Source organism: Notothenia rossii (assembly GCF_949606895.1).
Source record: "Notothenia rossii genome assembly, chromosome: 8".
NCBI lineage: Eukaryota > Metazoa > Chordata > Actinopteri > Perciformes > Nototheniidae > Notothenia > Notothenia rossii.
Genome location: NC_136906.1, coordinates 22,846,912 through 22,868,282, shown reverse-complemented (window position 1 = coordinate 22,868,282; position 21,371 = coordinate 22,846,912). Strand labels below are relative to the sequence as shown.

The window sequence follows — 21,371 nt, the reverse complement described above, 5'->3', positions numbered from 1 at the left end:
GAGCCGGAGGGATGTTGAGGACTACTGCCGCCGCTGTGATGCCTGTACGGCTCGTAAAGGACCCCAGGGCCAGTCCCGTGCACCCTTGCAGCAACATTGTGTGGGGGCACCGATGGACCGAGTAGCCGTCGATATACTGGGGCCACTCCCCCGTACTACTGGAGGGAATCGGTATGTGCTAGTCGCCATTGACTACTTCACAAAATGGCCGGAAGCGTATCCCCTGCCTGACCAGGAGGCAACCACCGTAGCAGAGGCCTTGGTGCAAGGGATGTTCAGCCGCTTTGGCACCCCCTCTGAGCTTCATTCCGACCAAGGACGGAACTTTGAGTCACAGGTTTTCGCAGCAATGTGTAGCCAGCTTGGCATTAAGAAAACTAGGACCACCCCACTTCACCCACAAAGCGATGGTTTAGTGGAACGGTTCATGAGGACCTTGGGTGCTCAGCTGGCCCTCACCACTGCCCCGGATCAAAGTGACTGGGACCTGCAGATACCCCTCATCCTCATGGCTTACCGCAGTGCAGTCCAAGACTCAACCGGCTGTACTCCGGCGTTGTTGATGTTGGGCCGGGAGCTCAGAACGCCACCGGAGTTGATGTATGGACGGCCTCCGGATGCACCTGATGCCTTGGCTGGTCCGGAGTATGCCAGGCGGCTGCAGGATCGTCTAGAAAAGGCCCACAGCTTCGCCAGAAACCAGTCTCAACAGGCAGGTGTCCGCCAAAAGCGGGTCTATGACGTGCACGTCAAAGGTCAGGATTTCCAGGCTGGGGACCTTGCCTGGGTGTATGGACCAAAGAGAGTGAAGGGCCGTTGCCCCAAGCTGGATAGCACATGGGTTGGCCCTTGCTACGTGGTCGAGAGAGTGGGGGAGGTGGTTTATAGGGTCAAACTGGTTCCCAGAGGGCGCACAGTGGTACTGCACTGGGATAGGATGGCACCTTACAAAGGGGACCAACAGCCAGCCTTTCCTGTGACCCCTACTAGAGCACGGCGCGGGCCCCCCCGCCTTAGGAGAGACCCACCGATGCAGCCACTGGATGTCCTTCAAGGGGAGGTGGTGACCCCGCTGGGAGCAATAGTGCCACGGAATACTACTCCACAAGTGAATCATGGAGTAAGGAGGTCGCAGAGGGAGCGACGGATGCCGGTTCGCTTTCAAAGTGTTGCTCTACCTCGGGGACGAGGAATTACCGGGGGGGGCAATGTAGCGACCCTGCAGTGCTGAACTGGGAGAGACTCACAAGGGGATTGTTGGGGGGAAGACGTTGCCCTAGTTAGCCGGATAGGGCGGGGAGAAAAAGGAGGTGGGGTTTACAAGTGACCGGAAGAGGGTCAAGCTACGGCGGGAGAGCTAGTGAGGGATCCTGAGAGAGCTAAGAGACAATACCGCTACCTATCTTTGTTGTTTTGGGCAGTCTTCCAACCCCGGGGTTTAGTCTGTTTGTAGGGTAATAAAACCCGGATAAATTACAGCCATCGTGTCCTCCTCATTTAAGTAGTTAGCCACCCGTGCGGCGGAGCCGCGAACGCTACAGTATGTTGTTGGCTTCCAACATGTAGTGGAGAAGAAGAATAGGAGCATAAACTGAAAATACTCAGGTTAAATAAAACTCAATATTGTACTTAAGTAGAGTAGTTGAGTTAGTATCCACCACATTGTGTTGAAATCAATATACCGGTATTTAACCATGGTCAAAAAGATGAAAACTGTGTTGCATTGTTTCACAGGGAAGGCTAAAATGACTACATTATTCTTCCTGTTGAGACATGGCCATGTATAATGTAGGTTCAAGAGTAAAATAAATCCCATTCTCTACAAACTGAAGTGCTTTTCTGGACTCTCCTGAAGATTGGAGCTAACAGTTTAAAATATTTCACAATAAACAGTCTTTCGAGGTTGCACAAAAGAGTATACTCACATAAACTAAACACGCCAGAGGGTGGGCTTCCTGATAAACGGACAGTGCCTCAATACAGCCGCAGACTCCTCCGTGTAAAAGGTGGGGAAAAGGCATTTGTACTTATTAATATGTATAGCTTTTGCTTCCTCGTCCTCCCTGTGGAATAAAAATCTGATAGCGTGTAGTGAGGTTAAGCGGCGAGTTGTAAATCACACGGACAGTTTGGTGCTGTGAACATATGGCTGCTGTTACTCTCCTGCTGTGCCTAGAGGTTGTCATTCAATACCCTAGTATAAGATAATTGTCACATTCCAGGTGAACAAAACCCAAAGAAAAAACACACATACTGAAAATAAAATGGGACCCTCCTTCCATTTGTTTTGTTGTGTGCATATTATTCTAAGTCCTTCAAAGGTTAGTCTTCAAATAATTTAATTGAGAAACGAGTTGGAGAAAAGGTGCATTTCACCCTCACGCCTTTTTTTTTTTGTTCATGAAAATAGCTGGAATCTTCATCTGACATCAATCAATCAATCAATCAATCAATCAATCAATCAATGTTTATTTATATAACCTTAATATCACAATTGTTACATTTGTCTCAGAGGACTTCACATTTTGTACAGAATATCAGTATGACAATACGACACCCTCTGTCCTTAGACCCTCACATCGTACAAGGAAAAACTTCCAGAGAGAAACCCCACAGTTTAAAGGGGAACATGGGAGAAACCTCAGGGAGAGCAACAGAGGAGGGATCCCTCTCCCAGGACGGACAGACGTGCAATAGATGCCGTGTGTAAATTGAAAAGATAATACATTTGCAACATAAGTAGTCCAAATGTTGGGCCACAGTGTCTCCTCGACTTAAAGTTTTTTTTTTTATATGATTCTTTGCCTTTTATCATCTTAAGTCTGTGTGCTGCCCTCTTGTTTCTACCAGCCTTTTGGCCATTAGTGCATCAATGGTCAGCCAACATAATTAGGTGATCTTATTGTACGCTTCTAATTAAAACCGATGCCAAGGGCAAGTGACCATGAATGCTAAGCAGTGTGCCCCTCTAAAGAAAGAGCACAAGTAAACCATAAAAGATTTTACAATGGGTTATGGGATTTTAAGTAGCTTCACATTCATTTTACACAGCTCAGTGTGTGTTTACAATGCAGCAGACAGGTATGCAATAGTCACATTAAAGTAGCACATACAAAACCATGAAAACCGAGAAATGCCTTCTTGAATAAAATGAGCCCTTCAATTGGAGGTTGTTTTTATTCCTTTAAGACCAAAAGGCAAGTAGTGTTATTTTTAAAGAAGATGCAGTGTATATCTACACATTTGAAAACATTTTGTCTTTTAAATAATCACACTGAAAATTCAAAGAAAAGGATCGCTGTTTTCATGCATTACTGTCTTTTCAGCCTTTTTTTTTAATAAACCTCACATTTCCATATTCCATTATTTTTTCTTTGTACATGCCACTTTGTCTGCACTCACGCTGAAGTTAATCAACTGCCTGAAGTGCCATCGTTCCTTCACCCGCCCTTCCTTTGTTTCATTTCCAACTGCACTCACTCTGGTCCTTCAAAGGCTTCATTTAAAGATGTTTTTTAAAGTTCACGTTGGATGGACACAGCTTGCCACTTTGGTTGCTGTGGAAACCATAGTGACGCATGGACACTAGGTAGTTGAGAACAGTGGGAGAGGGAGTTTAAGAGGCTATAGAGGCCTGTCAAAATGTATGGATTGAACTGTACCGTTATACAGTCCTATATTGTCAAGTATATCCACCAGAGGAAGGGAGAGAATAGACCAAGAAGAAGCATTACTCAAAACCTAAGGCATTTAAAGGAGTTTTCTAGCACACAGATCAGACTTATTTACCTTTTTTTTTTAAATCTTATTTGTGAATTGAAAACTAAAATGTGAAAGGTACTGTGCTGGACTGTTTCTCGGACACAGCAGCTGTAAAGCAACCAGCAGATCCTCCAGGAAGTGAGAAAGCAATATTTCATATCAATTCGTACCACTGAACAGGGCTTGCTGTTTCAATGGCTGGAGTTTATCATTATTTATATTTCAGATTAATCTGACATGTTTTTTTTCTTGATCTTGACTTTTGGTTTGGTCTTTAAAAAGTCAGAAAATTATGAAAAAAGTTATTCTCAATTTCTCAGATAAAAAAAAAAAAAAAGTATTCTGATATTCTTTTAACCCTCCTGTTGTCTTCGGGTCAAATCTGACCGATGTACTACTTTCATCAATCATAACCTTTTTGTTTTACATTCGATTGCATTAAGGCTTTATGATTTGAACATGTAACATTGCTGATCACCACTTTCATTGAATTTTGGACGGTTTAGTCAACTTTGTAACACCCAACCCATGGTGATGAAAAAAATTACTGCCATAAAGAAAAGGAATTAGTAACCATCCGGATCAGATAAAACACACACAAACACCCACACACTCACGCAAACATACTCAAGATGTGTCCCCTCCCCCCCCCCTTATGTGCCCAATCCCCACATGTGAATCACACCTGGCACACACACACACACACACACACACACACACACACACACACACACACACACACACACACACACACACACACACACACACACACACACACACAGAACAATTTGACACATTTCCCACTCTTATGTGCCCATCCCCCCACATGGATCACACCTGGCACACGCAATACATGTTCAGTGTCTATTCTTTGTATATTTACTGCAGTTGTTCATGTATACCAGTAGTCTGATATAATACTTAGTTTGAAAGAGTGTTAAATGAAATTTGGTGATGATTAATGGTTTTTGTGTCAATGTAATAGCAGTTAAAACAGGACCGGTCAAATTTGACCGCGAACACCAAAGTAAGGGGGGGAAACAAAGGCAATAGGAGGGTTATACAATATAAAAACACGAAATCTCCATATTTGAGATGCTGAAAAATCCTTTTTGACATACTTAGTGAGATGGGTGTCTAAGTTTCACATCTAATATTTCCTTAATGGAAACAGCCTTCATTTACTGTTTCTCTTTTGAGGAGTTGATTTAAGACACTGCACAAAGGTCACAGTTTATCCACCTCCTTCATTTACCCCTACATTTAAGTCTATAATCAGCACTGTCAGCACTCAAAGGTCACGTTGCACCAGCAGTGTGGTGTGGAATCTCGTGTGAGGCAGGTGCATGCTGGGTTGAATATGGTGTAGGGTTTGATATTGACCAATCAGATGATTGTAGCTCTGAATCCAGCAAAAAGCATGCCATTCAGACATCCCCAGGGGCTCTGTGCACATCCAGAGAGATCTAGCAATGGTGTTGGAAAACCAAATAAATTAGTCAAATGAGAGAAAGGTGTCATCCTTTTAGTAAGAATTTGTAAAAGGCGGCACTACACCACGAAAAAGAAACATTCTATGAATTAATTAAAGACATTTCAGGCATCTTAGTGAGAGGTGCTAAAGGCTGGTGTTAGTGGCAAGAAACGATGGTGTTGCGTTTCATTCACTGTGGTCCCTATGTTCTTGACTGAGTTATTTTTATGGTCACTCCTTGTTCGAGAGCCAGCCCATTTACATGAAGAAGGACATGTCAAACGGTCATAAATAGGAGACCTATACGTATTCATCACCTCCATGGTGACAACCTGCTCCTTGCATTACTGTCAGTTTGTCACGCTACTTTAAGAGCCCCCAGCAGTCATGGCACTTGACCTTTCAGTTAATCATGTCAGAATAAAATCAGTATGAAGCCAAAAGGAAAACTGAATGGTAAGTTTAAAAAGGCACTACAACTGGGAAGTATTTTAATCCCAAAATCAACAAATTAAAAAAAGTAAACAATGTTTTTGTTAGATGGCGAGGACAAGGCTGGCGCTGGGGAATGTTTATTGTTCCTGCAGTAACAATTTTTTAGTCTGGGAAACTGTTCAAATCTGCCAGCATAAACACCTCATTGACTACACTATACACTGTCTGTCGCTTTCAATTTGACCAATAGTACCGGATGGACATTGCACTACACTTCAGGGTTCAAACGAATGATATTCATAATTATAATAACTTGCAACCACATCAAGGTCCTTTTTAGAAACAGTTTTTTGCTAAAAATGAATTGAAAATATTTTTAGGGAGTCTTCAGTCTTGTGATATAAAATGAACCAATTTTCATGATAGGGTTATCCTTTCAATCCGTGATGTGCTGCTGGATTTATAAAACCAGCGGTCAGTTTGAACTGGCCAGCACCACTCGTAAAGAGAACAACGACATCCGGTCATGAATTTCAAAATAAAACTCACTCAGTTTAATGTCTCTTGTGTGATAAAATATAAAGTCGAAAATAAAAATACCTATTCATCATTTAAGTGTTGAGCTATGTTGTAAAAATATCTTCAAACTGGTTTTCCATATTAACCATTATGGTCAATAAAATATGTGTGTTGCCTTATGCCATAATACCTAAAAACAGACAAGTTAAACTCAAACTGCTTTGGGGACTTTATTGTTTTTCATTCATTGATTATAATTGTTTTGTACTGCTGTTGTATGATAGCTGCTTCTCCGCATTTATTATTAAAAGGCGTTTCCGGCCTCAGTTAGTGTAACGATGTCTGACTTGATAAAGCGCTGCCCAGGACAGATCTGCTTCTCCTGTGTTGGCAGCCAGTTTGTACCAATCTGTTTCCACTGTTGCTGGGCACGGACGAGCACCGGGAAAGTCGGAAACGGAACGGGACCGGTAAGCGATCTCATGTCTGCTTTTATTGTCTCAAGTGAAGAAGAGAGCTGTCTCTGCAAAAGTTTCTGGTTTTGCTGGAATTGATATTGATGCCACAGTTTAAGGCATCGTGGAGTTCTGGAAGGCTGGAGTTAATTGCATGTGTGGTGTCGTAAAGTTTTTTATTTTTGTCGTTTTTCGGTTTGGATTAGCGGCACCTACAGATCGTAGGTTTTTAAACCTTATGCGTAATTGCGCATCAGGAATACCAGACTTCTAACCCACTTTCTCCACACTTGTCGTCCTGTCAGAAAAGCCGTTTTATTTGAGATTATAACATGTTTTACTGGATAAATATTATAATTCATATAATCATAACAAATGTCCCATACATGTTTTTAGTGTGGGTGATATATCAGTGTTTCCCGGATATGTTGATGTTTTTTTGGTACCTTCTTAATACATTCTATCCACAAATGAGGAAGGATATTCTTTAACAACTATAAAAGGTTGTCATATTTATAGTCAGCTGAGAGTCGATGATGACAACATTCATACTTATGAACTCAGTCCTCCTCTGCACCCAATAAATATGCCCCCGTACCGACTAAGTGTATCATCTTACTTAATGGAATTTTGCCTGACAATTCTCAATGAGTCTATAACCTGGTTATTTATTTTTGATCTGCACTGCAGCCTATTGATTCTCAGTATTAACTTTGCTCTTTAATTTAGTTTTCTTTTTCAAACTTTAAAAGATGAACAACATTGTAGTAACCTCTATCTATTATAAAAGGAAATAATATTCAGGAGATAATAAATGTTGTAACTTTGTGAAATGTTTATGCATATTTATTCTTTCCTGCTGATGGAAATAAAGCTACATAATAACTGGCCAATGTTTATTGGCCTTAAAGTGGCCAAAATGTGACTTTGCATTTAAGATCCTGGGACATGTAATGTAGGATGTGTTTTCATGTGAGCATTCATTCTACACACTCTACTGCTTTGTGCTTATTCTGAGGTTTGACCTGTATATTTCATCAGCGCTGGCAGTACTCTGATAAGAAAAGTAGATTTTATAATCACAACTGTACAGAGAGAAGGGTGTGTTGCGTTGGTATACAGATGTTGGGATTAGCCTGTCCTCGTTAAGTGATCAGTGTCACAGTGGAGAGTGTGTAACTGTCACTTGACTATATTGGATTTTCTACTGAACACCTCTTCTGCTGCAATCTTGTTGCTCAGTAGCTGTTACGAGTAAGAGGTCTGATAAATCAAGTGAAATATTGCAGGCTTGATGCAGAGAAATTGACAAAGTGTGGCTGTTATGTACAGACTTTATTTATGGACAGCAGCACCTTTTAGAACTGGCTTCTCCCAATGAATAGACCTGTCTGATAAATGCTGCAATCTGTCTTGTTGTTATGATGAAGTGTTCAATTACTTTCTCACAGTCATTTGTGTTTTTTATTGTTCTTTTGTAAAGGATGTTTGGCATATAAGAGTTTTTACCTAGATTGGAGGAGTCAGAGGAAGAGGACATTGTGTTTTTTGTTGCAAATATTTGTCACAAATTGTGTTTTTTGTTGCAAATATTTGTCACAAATTGTGTTTTTGTTGCAAATATTTGTCACAAATTGTGTTTTTTGTTGCAAATATTTGTCACAAATTCTGTTTTTGTTGCAAATATTTGTCCAACCCACAGCTCATTGCTGTATTTTGTCGCCTCTCTATTCCCTTTATGTCTATATGTCGTGAATCTACTAAAAGAAAAACCCCAAAACATAATCTTTCCTTTGAAAAAGTGCAAATTGTACCTGTTAAACCTTGTGTCTGTTGTTAGATTTGATCTAAATCGTACTATTACTTATTTTTTTATGCCAGCGACATCGTTGTGATGAACAGAATAAGAAATCAAATATGGAAAAACATCCCTTTTTATCTACAGCCCCCTTTTGGGTTGTTACTGATAAACCATAACCCTCTCAAAGCAGTCATTGAGATGAAAACAGCATTCTGACGTTCTCCTAGAGAGCATGAAGTGTCTCTCATGTTACTCTTACTGACACACTACTGTACACACTTCATTCTGTTACAGAGCATGCACATATCTAAGTGTCCTAATTTGAGTTGCTAAACCGTGGAAAAGGCTTAACCACCTCACTCAGGTTTAGCAGACTGCAGATTCTTCTGAAAAAATCAGAGCACTTAGTGTAGCTGTCAGGTATTTTCTATTTGCATTCATCATAAGCAAGAACATAAATAGAAACCAGCTACACAGTGGTGATGTTTGCAGTCACTAATTGGATTTACCGTGTAGAAAAAGGGTAACATCGCACGTGTTTTGACACCACAGGGGAAAACAAGAAGTGTACAAAGATGATCAAGATTTCGAACATCTTGCCTCACCAAAGAAATGTCTGTCTCACACAACCTCAAAGCCACCTAGAAGGCGGTCAAATTGTTTTATTTTATAATTACTCCTAATCCTTACAATTTTCATGTTTTTTCAACCTCAGCATTTTTTCTTTTAAGGCCAATTTCAGGTATTAAAGGGATTATGAGCTGTTTAGACTTGAGATCATTCGTTTACATGCACTGCTAAACTCATTAAATGATATATATAAAAAACATGATCAGCATATATTCCCCAGCTACATTGTTTTATAGTAAAAAAAGGGTTTCTTCCACTGACCCTTCTTTATGGAAAACATACACAATTTATGAGACCAATTTGCGCTAATGACTTATTTATGTTCAATTAAACAACACTTTTTAAGCATCTTTAATACTTTGACTTGGTGATGCTGTGTTACAGGATCGATTATGTTTCTCGAGCCAGTGTTTCAGTTTGGAAAAATAAGACTTTATTTGCTTAATGTGCAGAAACCACAGTAGGAACTGTAGGTGTTCATGTATCTTCACCCTGAGACGATAAATAGGTATGTGTTTGTTTTGGGAGTTATTGCTTAGTTTCTAATAGTCTCTTGTTTGCAGCGCTGATAACTGGCAAGAGACAAACAGCCTCTCAGTCACTACATGTTGCTGAGGTAGATACTCGTGTTGACTTCCACCTCAGGAGGCCAGTGGGCAAACATGCCCTGCGTTAATGTGGATTCATGCTCTTTATGTCGTTCTATGCTGAAGACACTTATTCATTTCACTGGGTCATTTGACAGAAAGCATAAATATTAGATGTGAAAGGGGTCACTCTGGGGCTTCCCTCCACATTCTGACCACTTAGAGAAACGGAAGGGTTTTCTCTTTTTTGTAGAAGTTATCAGAGATTGTTGGCGTAGGATTGCGCCCCACAATGCAGGGGGAATTGTAAACATTAACCCCATCCGTGTGTAAAGAGAAAAGAGTAGATACAGAATGATAGAGGTAAAATATAAACAATAAGAGTGAGAGGGCATGATTTGGGAACTTGGGAAGCATCCATACCCCCATCACACATATCTTGTAAACTGTTTCCGACAGGTGGAGTGTAAGAGTCCTTGTAGACGTAGCGCTGAGTGGTTTATAGTGACACCATCATCATGAACACGATGTGGGCTGAAACATAACGGCTCTCCCTCTCTGTGTCTTGACAAAATCTATTTTCCTTGAACTTAACGCCTCCAGCCTTTTTCTCGTCTCCTACAGCTCAGGGTCAGGTTGCTTGTCTTGCCTTCCTGTGACTTAACATCATGTCTGCACACAAATGAATATGTCTCTGTATTTTGAGCCTTCAGCCATGCTTACTGCTACTGCTGGTCAAGACTCTATAGGTACATATCTATATGTGCATGGTATCTTTTCAAACACACTTTCTTGTCTTTTTTTATTTTGTATTGTTTTGCTCTTGGCCTCTTGCTCATACAGTATATCGCTTACCATATAGTTTGCTGCTTTTTGAGTGACCTCTCACTATTTTGCTTGGACTTTTCTTTTGATCCTCTTCTTACTGCTGTTATGTGTGACATCATCGCCTGCTGAGCCAAGGTGACCGGCCCGCTCACACACAGCTGGAGCCCGCAAGGCCTGAGTCTTATTTATACACCTTTTGTTGACCTCTCTTGTTCTTTTTCTCCCTCCTCTGTGTGTGAATATTACCCTTGATTTCATCCAACGCTGAAAATAGTGAGTAGCAGCATGGTGACCTTCAGTTGAATTCTATGAAAAGTTTGCTTCAAGAACTCTGACGCACTTGCTGGTCGCTTTTCCTATTGCCAATACAAACACACAGTTTATTTCCAATTAGCTGAGGAAGCTTGGCACTGGAGGACATCACTGTCAGGTCGACAGAGAAGCACCGTCACAGCTGACGCTATGCAAACTAAAGGTATTAAAATGAAATAAAAACTATCGTGCATTTAACATCTATTTGTGGGTTGTGCTTTCTGAAATCACAGGTTCGCAATGATTCGAATTTATTTGTATTCTAAAACTACCACTCATTTTTATAGTCACTGCTTATGCATTGAAATGCCAATGCTTCTATTTATTTTGTTAAACATGTCTTTTGGGTGTGCTCAGAATAAATCTGAAATATTCCCAAATGTTTTACTTATTCAGATTTTGTACCTCAAATGACTTTAACAAGCAATATTAATAAATTATACATTCCCTTGCCAGACTCCAGGGGTTGGGTGAAGAGTGACAGGCCAGGTAACAAGCTGTGCAGAGCTTTGCATGAAATAAAAAAAGAAAATCTCTGTAATAAAAAGCCATAATCACTGGTCGTGACTCTCCCTAAAGGAGAGACACGGTAGTACCCTTCAACCCCGGGGTCCATCCTCTGTCCTGGGTTAGTCCTCTGTTTGAAGCTTGAGGTGGCAGAGAGAGGGCGGGGGTCACTGATTATGACAGATGCACGAAGCCTGACTCAGGCCTGCAGTTGCGAGCCCCCCCCTTTTCTCCAGCGCCCTGCCTGGCAGACTACCATGCCCAACCAGAGGTGCACAGCCTGGGGATTGACTCTTCAGGCTCTGCAGTGGCAAGCTGGAGAAGTGATACTGCATAACCCTGTTGAGGAGAGGTTTAGGTTTCACTTTCTACCTACCCCCGCACCTCCTCAACCTCCACTCTAAGTGCCCAAACAGGAGGTCATTTGGCAGCAAGAAGTCATACAGAGGAGAAAGGGGGAACACGAGTTGGGTTTATCCAAAGCAGAGTGCACCCCCCCCTTCAATTGCACATTCACAGTCTGTGTTGAGCTTCATTTGATCCCATTTTGATTCGTTGTTATGAAATCATTATCCTCATTAAATGAAAGCGGCAGAAGTCTGCATCCCCGCCATGAGCCTTGGATACACACGCCCTCACACTCACAAATGTGTAATGACTCACACTGACAGTGGCCCTAGTGTTAGTGCGGTGCATTCACTTACACAAACACATGCGCACACACAGTGGTGCGTTTATGCTGCTGAGCTGCTGGTGAATGACGGTGCTCTGGGGTTAACACTGGCTCAGTGTGCTGGGCCAGGTAAACCTCCTCAACCATTCCACACAACAACAACATGCGATAAATAGGCCGCCTGTTTGGGTCCGACTGCAGGAAGGGTGGCGGCTAGAGTCTTTTGATCAGAAACATGCAGTTATAAATCGCAGTCATGAATATGCAGATGTTGTGTGTCTGGTATTGACTTTTACATTTATTTAAGTAAGTATGCTTGTTTTTTTTCAAAAACACCCTGCTTCACATACACTAATTTATTCAGTTACACACATTCACACATCTGCACAGCACAACCACAGTCTTTCAGTGGAGCTCTGTTGCTGGAGCTGTCAGTGGTTAGTTGCATTGCTTCAAGGGCACAATATTCATTAATATTGAGGGGAGAGTTTTACTCCTTTTATTTATTTATACCTGAGAAGACTGCTTTCTTAGTCTCCACCATGCGTTGAGCTTTTGTTCTCATCTCTTACCAGGATTTCCCGGACCAAGATTTATTTGAGCAATGTAGGCAATTCATTAAATAAGATCATATTGGAAGTCAGTTTAAAAGACATTTTACAATGTGAAATTTCAGGTAGTGCTGCAGTAAAAGAATCATCACAGGCTATTTTCCCGATTGTTTGCTGAATCAGAATGAATAAAATGCATTAGTTTAAGTAAAATATATTCAGCTGAGGGATTATTTTGAGGCCACATTTCAGAATGAACCTGCTCTCTAAAAGCTTTTGAATGATATTCTATGTTCAAACACAATTTTTCCTTACTTAACTTTAGCTTTTGTGTCAACATGTTGTATGTTGAAGAGCTACGTAAACTTAGTCGCTTTCTCCACTAGTCTGTCTTGATAAAAGCTATCTTTGAGGTCATTACTTCCAAGGATTCGTTTCACAATATATATATAAACTCCTGCTTTCTTGCATCATTCTGAAATAGGACTTTAATATCACTGGAAGTATGAAGATAAAGCTTTGAAGAAAAATAAACACTGTGGCTTACTGTAGCATTAACGTTTGAGTCGGGAAAATGGTTTCGGAGTAAATATTAAGATCTGAAAATCATAAAGAAATGTCATCTGCAGGCTGAAGACATTTGGCTGTCACCCAGATATGAAATAGTAGCAAATGATAACACTAGCAGCCATCAGCGAAGACAGGCGCCCCACAGATACTCGGATCAGCTATGTGTCATCTATTTTACATTCAGCTAACGGGGGCTAAAAGAGAATGTGTAACTGTCTGTACCTGTGATATTCATCATCCTATCGCAGTTAAAAAATGTGCTGCAACGAAATATTGTAGAAGTCCAAAATGTTAACAGCTCCCATTCTCGAGTATTTGGTCCTACTCCATAATTAACCAGTTGAAAGAGCTTGTTGTTTTACAGAGATGCTTCATGGCTCTGTCAGTAAAGCTGTTGAGGGATTCAACAGTAACACTTGTCTTGCACTTGACCTGAGTCCTCTTGTTAAAACACAGCGTGCTCAGGGGAGGATGATGCTCACACAAACCTGTTCCATCATTAATTTTCCAGGCAATCAATTCAGAAATGATCTTTTCAAACTTGAGGATGACAACTTCATTTATTAACTGCATTTGTTTTTGTGCTTTTACGTTGACATCCATTCTACCGTCCTTTCGGAGCATTGCTGTTTTTATCTCCTGCACAGTTTACGGCTTCTCTTCTGTCCCCCCTCCCCGCTGCTCCACTATCAGCAATCAGAGTCATTACAGCCCGCAGGAGGTGGCACTAAAGCTTCCTCCCCCCCCACCAAGCCACCATCCCCCCCGACTCCATCTCTCATCGATCGGAGACTGGAAAGACATGTAATCCATGCTAATCACAGTAACCTCCAACGTCTGGGGGGGGGGTCTCAGACACACACTCTTGTTTTACTTTGTCTCTTATTGAACCGTGCCGGCTGTGAGGACAGGAGGCTGAGTATCGATAGGTGTGGTTCAGGTCGCCCCAGATAGCCTGATAGCGTTGGTGGTGATGCTGAAGACGGACCTGTGGTGCTGCTATTGACGTAGCTGCTGACTCAGAATTTCTGATATCATTCAGCTTCAATCAGGTCTGCCTCCTCTTCCTCCTCACAATGAACTAGGGCTTAGTGAACAGGGGCGGCCTGGCCTTTTGATTCAAAGTCAGATTATATCTCTTAAACCATATGTGGACTAAGCAGCTAGGAAACTGACCTTGTTTATCCTTTGAGCAGTCTTAGTATTATTTAGTTTGTCATCTATGCGTGTTTAAAATCTTCTTCCTTCATCCTTTTTTTTCTCCAGCTGTGGGGTTTTTCGTTTCTGGGCTGCACGAATGTTAGCTATGCCCCTTTGCACTCTGCTTGAGGCCTCTTATCATGTGTGTCAGAGTGGTGGGCTGAGAGTGGGTGAGGAAAGCAGGGACAGCTCTCTTCTCTTGGAGATCCCACATTAACTCCACTTCCTCCAGTTTAAAATCCCTCTCAGCCCTGCAGCAGCCGAGACATCAGCTCTTAAGTCACAAGGCTGACGCGCACATCGACTCACTGATCCACTAAATCACTTCTGTTAACTGCATTGATTCGCTGTGGCCCTCTCCATTTCTTACCTGTTTGGTGAGTCACTGCTTCTACAGTACATCCGGCATGTCCTAAAAGTTAAATAAGACTTCTTCTACCAGTGATTCATCGCACTCTTTTCACAGTCAAATTAGAATTGTGTTGATTTGCAATCTGAGTTTTAAAGCTGGACCTACAAAGAGCTTTAGTGCATTGGTTCACTTTGTCCTACCCTATCTCGGTTCAGGCCATCACAAACTCATACCCGCCTGCCTGACAGCCCCTAATTGAACCATATATTTTTGTTCCTCTCAGTAAAGAGAAGAAGGGGCATCTTTCAGCGCTCTGCTCCTGGGAACATTTTTGCAGACAAAGCAGGTGCTGCTGAGGTTGGGTTTACAACTGTAGCGACACTGCTGTTGGAGTGGGGGCACAGCAAAAGATAAAGGGAGGGCAGGAATAGATAAACTTGCTTTTTGGAAGAACCTTGAACAGTGGGAGAGGACAGAGGACAGTACAGTTGCTGACTTTAAAAAGCTCACTGTAAACAACAATATTGTGTTTCAATTAGCATTTCCTTTGCACTAATAAATCCCTGCCTCACTATTCAAATCCGTATTTAAAGGGATGTGTTTTTTCACATCTGATTGAATAGATTTGGACACCTTTAAGTTGATCATCCTTTTTTGTAGTGCTTTTATTGAAGATGTTTCACTCAACCCATCTTTTCTTTCAAGTATTTCTCAATATGCTTCTTGTTACATCTGTGAAATATATTATAGATTATTTTCCAAGTATGTATGTACTTTTTCATGGCATGGGACCTTTATAAAAACATATTATTACCATTATCCTTGCTAAAATAATTGGGATTTTTGTTCCAGTTGACAGACTGGCACACAGAATACCAAATAACCTAAAGGGAGCTTATCACGTCTTAATTCCCCAAGTGTAAACACAGTTGGTCAGGACCCGCAGTCCAGTGATGCCTCAGTGACTCTGCTCTAAGAAACGAGGCAATAATCAAAACAAGGCACTCTTATTCTTCAAAGCCAAATTGAACCACAAAAGTCTGTAGGAAATCAATAGCCAGATTGCAGAAAGAGAACACACTCGCTTTGGGCTCTGCTAATGTTTTCTGATAGTAAACTTGGAGACAAAACACAGCAGGGAACATATGAAGAAGAGAGCCACTGATCACCTCTCATGCTCTTACTTTCTCTTTTACCTGCCAATACCAGTACACCAGTAGGCAGTAGTTATATTTGCAGACTTGGCTAGTGTTTGGCTAGAATATATGGTTTACATCCATGGCACACATTGAGGTATAAGATATTGAACCAGATCCAAGGGAGAAAAACGTCCACTGAGGCTCAAGAGCAACTACAAATGCACATTTCACTGTTTTTAAAGGACAGGTTTGACATTTTGGAAAATACTCTTGCTAGCAGCTAGCAGCCAGGAAGTTTAGCTTAGCATAACAGCAAGAAACAGCAAGGATTTCTGTTTTATCCTGGTGTTTCTATTGATTGCCTGAAGCTAGCTCTGAGCTAATAGAATAGAATTAAAAACAAATGTAAATCTGAAATGTTCTTAGTAAATGTCAGTACCACATAAGGACAGTATGAACTCAGATGCTTTAACATTTTCCTTGTTCATCATGAATGATATCAAAGTAGTCGTTTTGAGTAACAGGAAGACTCTGTTTTCACAGCTTTTCATACACTGGCTTGAAATCCTCTTGACAGCAGGATGGAAACGTATCAAGTGTAAAGAATCCATTTAATATTCCTAACACTGTGCTCAGTCATTGCCTTTTCCCACTTCACAGCCTCTATCAAGGCACTCCTCCTTCACTGTAAACTTTTCTGTGGCACATGAACACACAGGCCTCCTCTGGTTGGGGCTAACGTCCAACCCCAAAAGCACACAGTGAAACCTGCCTGCAGGGCGGCTGACCCCTCACAAGGTAGTGGAAACACAGAGAGGAGCCCTGTTCCCCCTCTGGCCCGGGACACAGGGGCACACTGGAGCCTTCAGAAGGATGAAGGCATGAGGACACTAATGGTGGAAAGGACACACATTGGAGCTCTGTGTTTCTGTATTGAACTTCCACCTCCCTCTGGCACAGCCCTCTCTACACCATCCCATTTCCCTCCTGTCCACACATACGTCTTTGAGACAACTTGCCTCAGAGTTGCGTCTGATTTTGGCGGCTGCTATACAGTACGTCCTGCTTTCTTGACTGTTTTTATAGTCTGCTTTGTGATTGCTGAAGCCCACAAGCTCAAGCCAAGTTGAACCATTTCCCTCTGTACCTGTGAGCCCAAATCTTCCTTAGAGCGTGGACCAACAGAGACTTTATCAAAGAGAGAGTGAGCGAGAAGTGAGAGGAAACCTGTCTTTCAAAGAGATGAGTAATGGGCCCTGAGGGTACTTCTCAGCCCCCGTTGAAGCATGCTAGCCCTTGCTTTTTTACATGCCAGAGGGATGTGCATAAATGACAGAACATCCTCGATGGCCACCTTTTGCATGCTGAAAGCCTTCTCCCAGGTCGGTGTTTATGTTAATGACTGTAGTCAGGGTTTGAAGTGCCTGGATGATGAGCAGCTGGCCTAGAAACTAAGGAGTGAATCTGACCTTGGCCCACTTCATGGAAATGCTCTGGTTTCTGACTAATAGAGATGCCCTATTCTTTCTCCCACAACATGCACTCAAAATAGCCCTGGCAGGCCCCATTAAGCAGCATTTTAATTGTTAACACAGCATACTCTGTCCTTGGCACACATTAAGTACTTCATTTAAATGTCAATCCCAATTAAAGAAGGGCAGAAAAGATGGTCGTTTAACAATCGCCATTATCAGCTTTTAAGGGAGCTGGAGTGCAATCTCAAACATGAACAGTTTTTCTGGTTATCTCCTGATGACTCAGAGGAACCATTTACACTTCTTTTTTTTGTGTGGTTAAAGCTAAGATCTGTTTCATTAGTCATGTGTATTACTATTCACCCCTTAAAAAGGTTTGTTTCTTCTCGGGTTCTGGAGGAGCTTCATTAAGCAAAGGGAAAATAAATATTATCTGAGCTAGGGATAGGAGACAACGGAAAGCCAATATTACAAACAGCGAGTAACAGTTTAAAATGTATTTGCATTTACCAAAAACCAAAGGTTTTAAAGACAGTGTTATGTTTGAAAAGAACACTTGTATGATGTGTTGGCTGACCAAACACTTACACTGGAAGGTTAGGTGAAAAGCTATATTAGATTGCTTGAAAAACCGGGCTCTGTGGGGTAAATGCGGTGCGATGCATGTCACTGCAGTTTCCAGTCCTAGGCTGCTGCAGTGCTTGGCGATTAGAAAAAAAGGTGATTTAATTGTCGTAAAGCGTGACAAAGCAGAAGCCTGTGATGGATGTTTGTTTCCCAGTGTGTACAGTTCCTCCCTTCCTTCCTCTTTCTGTCGGCTTTACCCTCAGTGAAAACGTCCAGTTGGCACAGGCCCCCGCCAACCCAGCCTGTAGCCTGCTCAGCTGGGACACAAACCCCATTTCCCCTGGAGAGTAATGCTAGCATTAGGCTCTGCACAGAGTGGTGTCAGCCCAGCGGCCTGGCATGCAATCGTCCTCTGCTGCAAACAGGAGCACACAGACCCTGAATGCATTCCCAGCGCTGCAGTAACAGATGGATGGCAAACAGGATGCTCCCAGGTCCAAATCAACTCCTGCAGCTGGGTGATGGAGTCCTGCAGTGTTGAGAGGCAGTGATGGGACCTATTGCGTCTTGTTTTTCCCCATTAGCTGCCAAATAGGTCTTTAAGCTGTCTTGATTCTGTATTGTCTTAGAATTTGCGTGTATGCTTTGGTGGATATTTTTGTGTGAGGGTCTAGCTGCTTGTTATGCACCATCTGATAATGGGTGATGCATCGGTGGCTGCCTGCCTAATGACTTAGGTAGGTAGAGGTACTCTTATTGGCAAGCAGGCGCAGTGTTGTCATGGGGATGATGTGTGGGCCTCTCCTCCTCTAGTGGAGTGAGCGGTGCTTGATTGCCCATCACAAAAAGGCGCAAAAACGCAGCCACACACAAGTGCTCATGTAGAAGTACCAAACGTTGCAGAGTGGATGAATCAGTGAGCTCTAGCATCTCAAAGAGGAGGGGGGGTTTTCTGGATTGATCTAGTCTGATAATGCGAGCAACAATGAATCAAAGTGTTACCCCGGGTTTTAATCAACACACTTAAGCTACAAATGAGTCACTCGTGGAAAAGCGCATCATTTGTCTTTTGGTTGTTTGCTATTTTAATGCTAACGTATCTCCCGGGCCCACCACCCTACTTGAACACATTTCATCATTTACTCTTTTTTTTTTATAGCCTCTCTCTTTATGTATCTCTCTATCTCTTGCTCTATCAACCCCTCCACCCACCCACCTTTTCCTCCACTGTCCCGCAGCCCCCCTACTTCTGTCTGCTGCCATGCTCCCATGTCTCCCATTAGGAAAGGAAATTAGGCGAGGTACCGATGCAAATATCTTGGACCCCTCGCTGCTCCCTGACTCACCAACCGGAGACAGAAACCAGGACGGAGTGAGGAAGAGAGGAGGGAAGTGAGGGAGGAAGAGGTGGTGGCTCACAGCGATATAGACATAGAAACAGACGTACACATACAGTAGTCGTTGATTGGTACACAATGAAAAAGCAGAACAGAGGCGTATGTTGCTTTTATGAAGACAGATTATCATCACGCAGAAATCTTTCTCCGAGTGTAGAACAACAAAGACTACAAACCATTGGACGCTGCATTATTTCTTTCCATTCTCCATCCTTTTTTTCAGTTTAACAGTTATTCAGCATGCAGTGCTATTTCAGCAGTTCTGAGGGGGTCATTCCTTTTCTCTGCCTCGTGCCTTGTCTATCTGAAGTGCACTTGATTGTTTTGTAGATTATAATACAAAGGGCTCAGCATTGCAAGCGCACAGATTAAAAGCACAGTTTGCTTTTCATTGATATTGCTTGGATTGCTGTGTGCTTTTATGGTCAGGGAGGGTTTGAAGGGAACCTAGAATGTGTTTCTATTTCTCTACAATTCCTTGCTAGAGACAGATGGGGTAATGGGGAGAAAAACGAGTCATACATTTAGCACAAGAGGGTGAAAACAAAAAAAAGTAGTTAATGTCACAATTGCTACAAATTTGGAAGCCTTCACACTCTCAGAAGTGCTCAGCTCCATCAACCAGCTGTGGGTGGAACAAAATTCAGCACATTCATTGTGTGATTATAAGACACTTTTATTGCCACAATATTCAGTGAAGATGTGAAAACTTTAATGATTTTCTTGGGTATATTAACAGCCACTCCCCTTATCTACAGGATTATGCAAATGGGAGAGGATATTGCTGTGACATATTCACAGGAGTTCGAGCTGCCCCAAATATAACTGCATCTTGAAGTGGCAGCTACATTTTCTTTGTTTGATCTCAGGAAATTGTCTAGATGCAAGGACAACCAAAATGTAACCATGAACTTTGGAAAGTTCCAGGCAAACAACTCAAGCTTTTATACAGGAGGTCAAGTTGTCGACAAAAATCCTCAATTCCAAACTAAATGTATCAAAAGCAAGATTTTACATTTTAATATAACGGCAATTGGATCAATTGAGCTACATTTAATTAAATACAAATGGAAAAACAGTAGATTGTTAAATGCCCAAATCTCAGAAGTAAGGTAGGAAAATGTCATTACAACTGCTTTAAACTGACATTTTGATTCGGTAGTGGTGATAGCTTTTTAGACAATTAATCTAATGTGAAAATGGTTGTCAAAATGAATGGCTATAGATCTATCAAAGGTTTTTCAGCAATTTCACCTAAAACTGTCGACATATTTGTGGGCCAAGATAATAAGTCTTGTAAGTCAGTAAGATTAGTAAGATTCATCATACGGTAACTCTTAATTTCTGTCGATGTTGATTTATTCTACTAAGTAAATGTAATAAGCTAGTAGCGCCAGGGGATCACCAAAGTTATTAATTGTAATGTCTGCACAAAAACGTTATCCAACAGTTTTATTTTTTTATATTTCTGTCAAGACAAAAGTGTCAGACCTACGTACCGATAGAGGGGTCGATAAGATTGCCACAGAGCGATCCACTAGCACGTCTAAAAAGAGGAATGAGCTTGTATAGAAAACTAGAATCTGCCTTCAAGTTTTGCTGTTCTGTCAATAAAGAGACAATGCACCGCCATGTGAAGACATTTGTCTCAGCTGGGTGTCTGGCCCACAAAGCTCAGCCATGCCTCCAGCATGAGCGTTTTGCTCCAATAGCATGGGCATCAATGATTTTGACGACAGCACAGTGGAATCGTAATGAGTGTAATGATTATCTCTGTGGCCAGCTGAGCCATTTACCCCGCTGGACTCTGACTCTGGTGGATCTCCTGCTCCATTCATGCTGTTTGACAAGCTATATGAACAGAGAGGGGGATCATTTGTCTTTGTCCTCAAAGGGGAACATGTGTATCATCCAGATGAGAGTTGAAGCGTCTGTTCAATGCAGTGCCCCCTGGGAGCCCAGTGTGTGTGTGTGTGTGTGTGTGTGTGTGTGTGTGTGTGTGTGTGTGTGTGTGTGTGTGTGTGTGTGTGTGTGTGTGTGTGTGTGTGTGTGTGTGTGTGTGTGTGTGTGTGTGTGTGTTTGTGTGTGTGTGTGTGTGTGTGTGTGTGTGGGGGGGTGTGTGTGTTGGGGTGTGTGT

General features: G+C 42.0%; 1 protein-coding gene across 1 annotated transcript in view; it reads left to right on the top strand.

Moving 5' to 3' along the window:
* Nucleotides 1-6,589: 6,589 nt before the first annotated feature.
* The window catches only part of znf385c (zinc finger protein 385C), a 143,153-nt gene continuing 128,371 nt past the window's right edge, over nucleotides 6,590-21,371 (top strand). The window contains exon 1 of the mRNA XM_079646537.1: nucleotides 6,590-6,660. The gene's annotated coding sequence lies outside the window, so the exon portion shown is untranslated. The remainder of the gene's footprint in view (nucleotides 6,661-21,371) is intronic.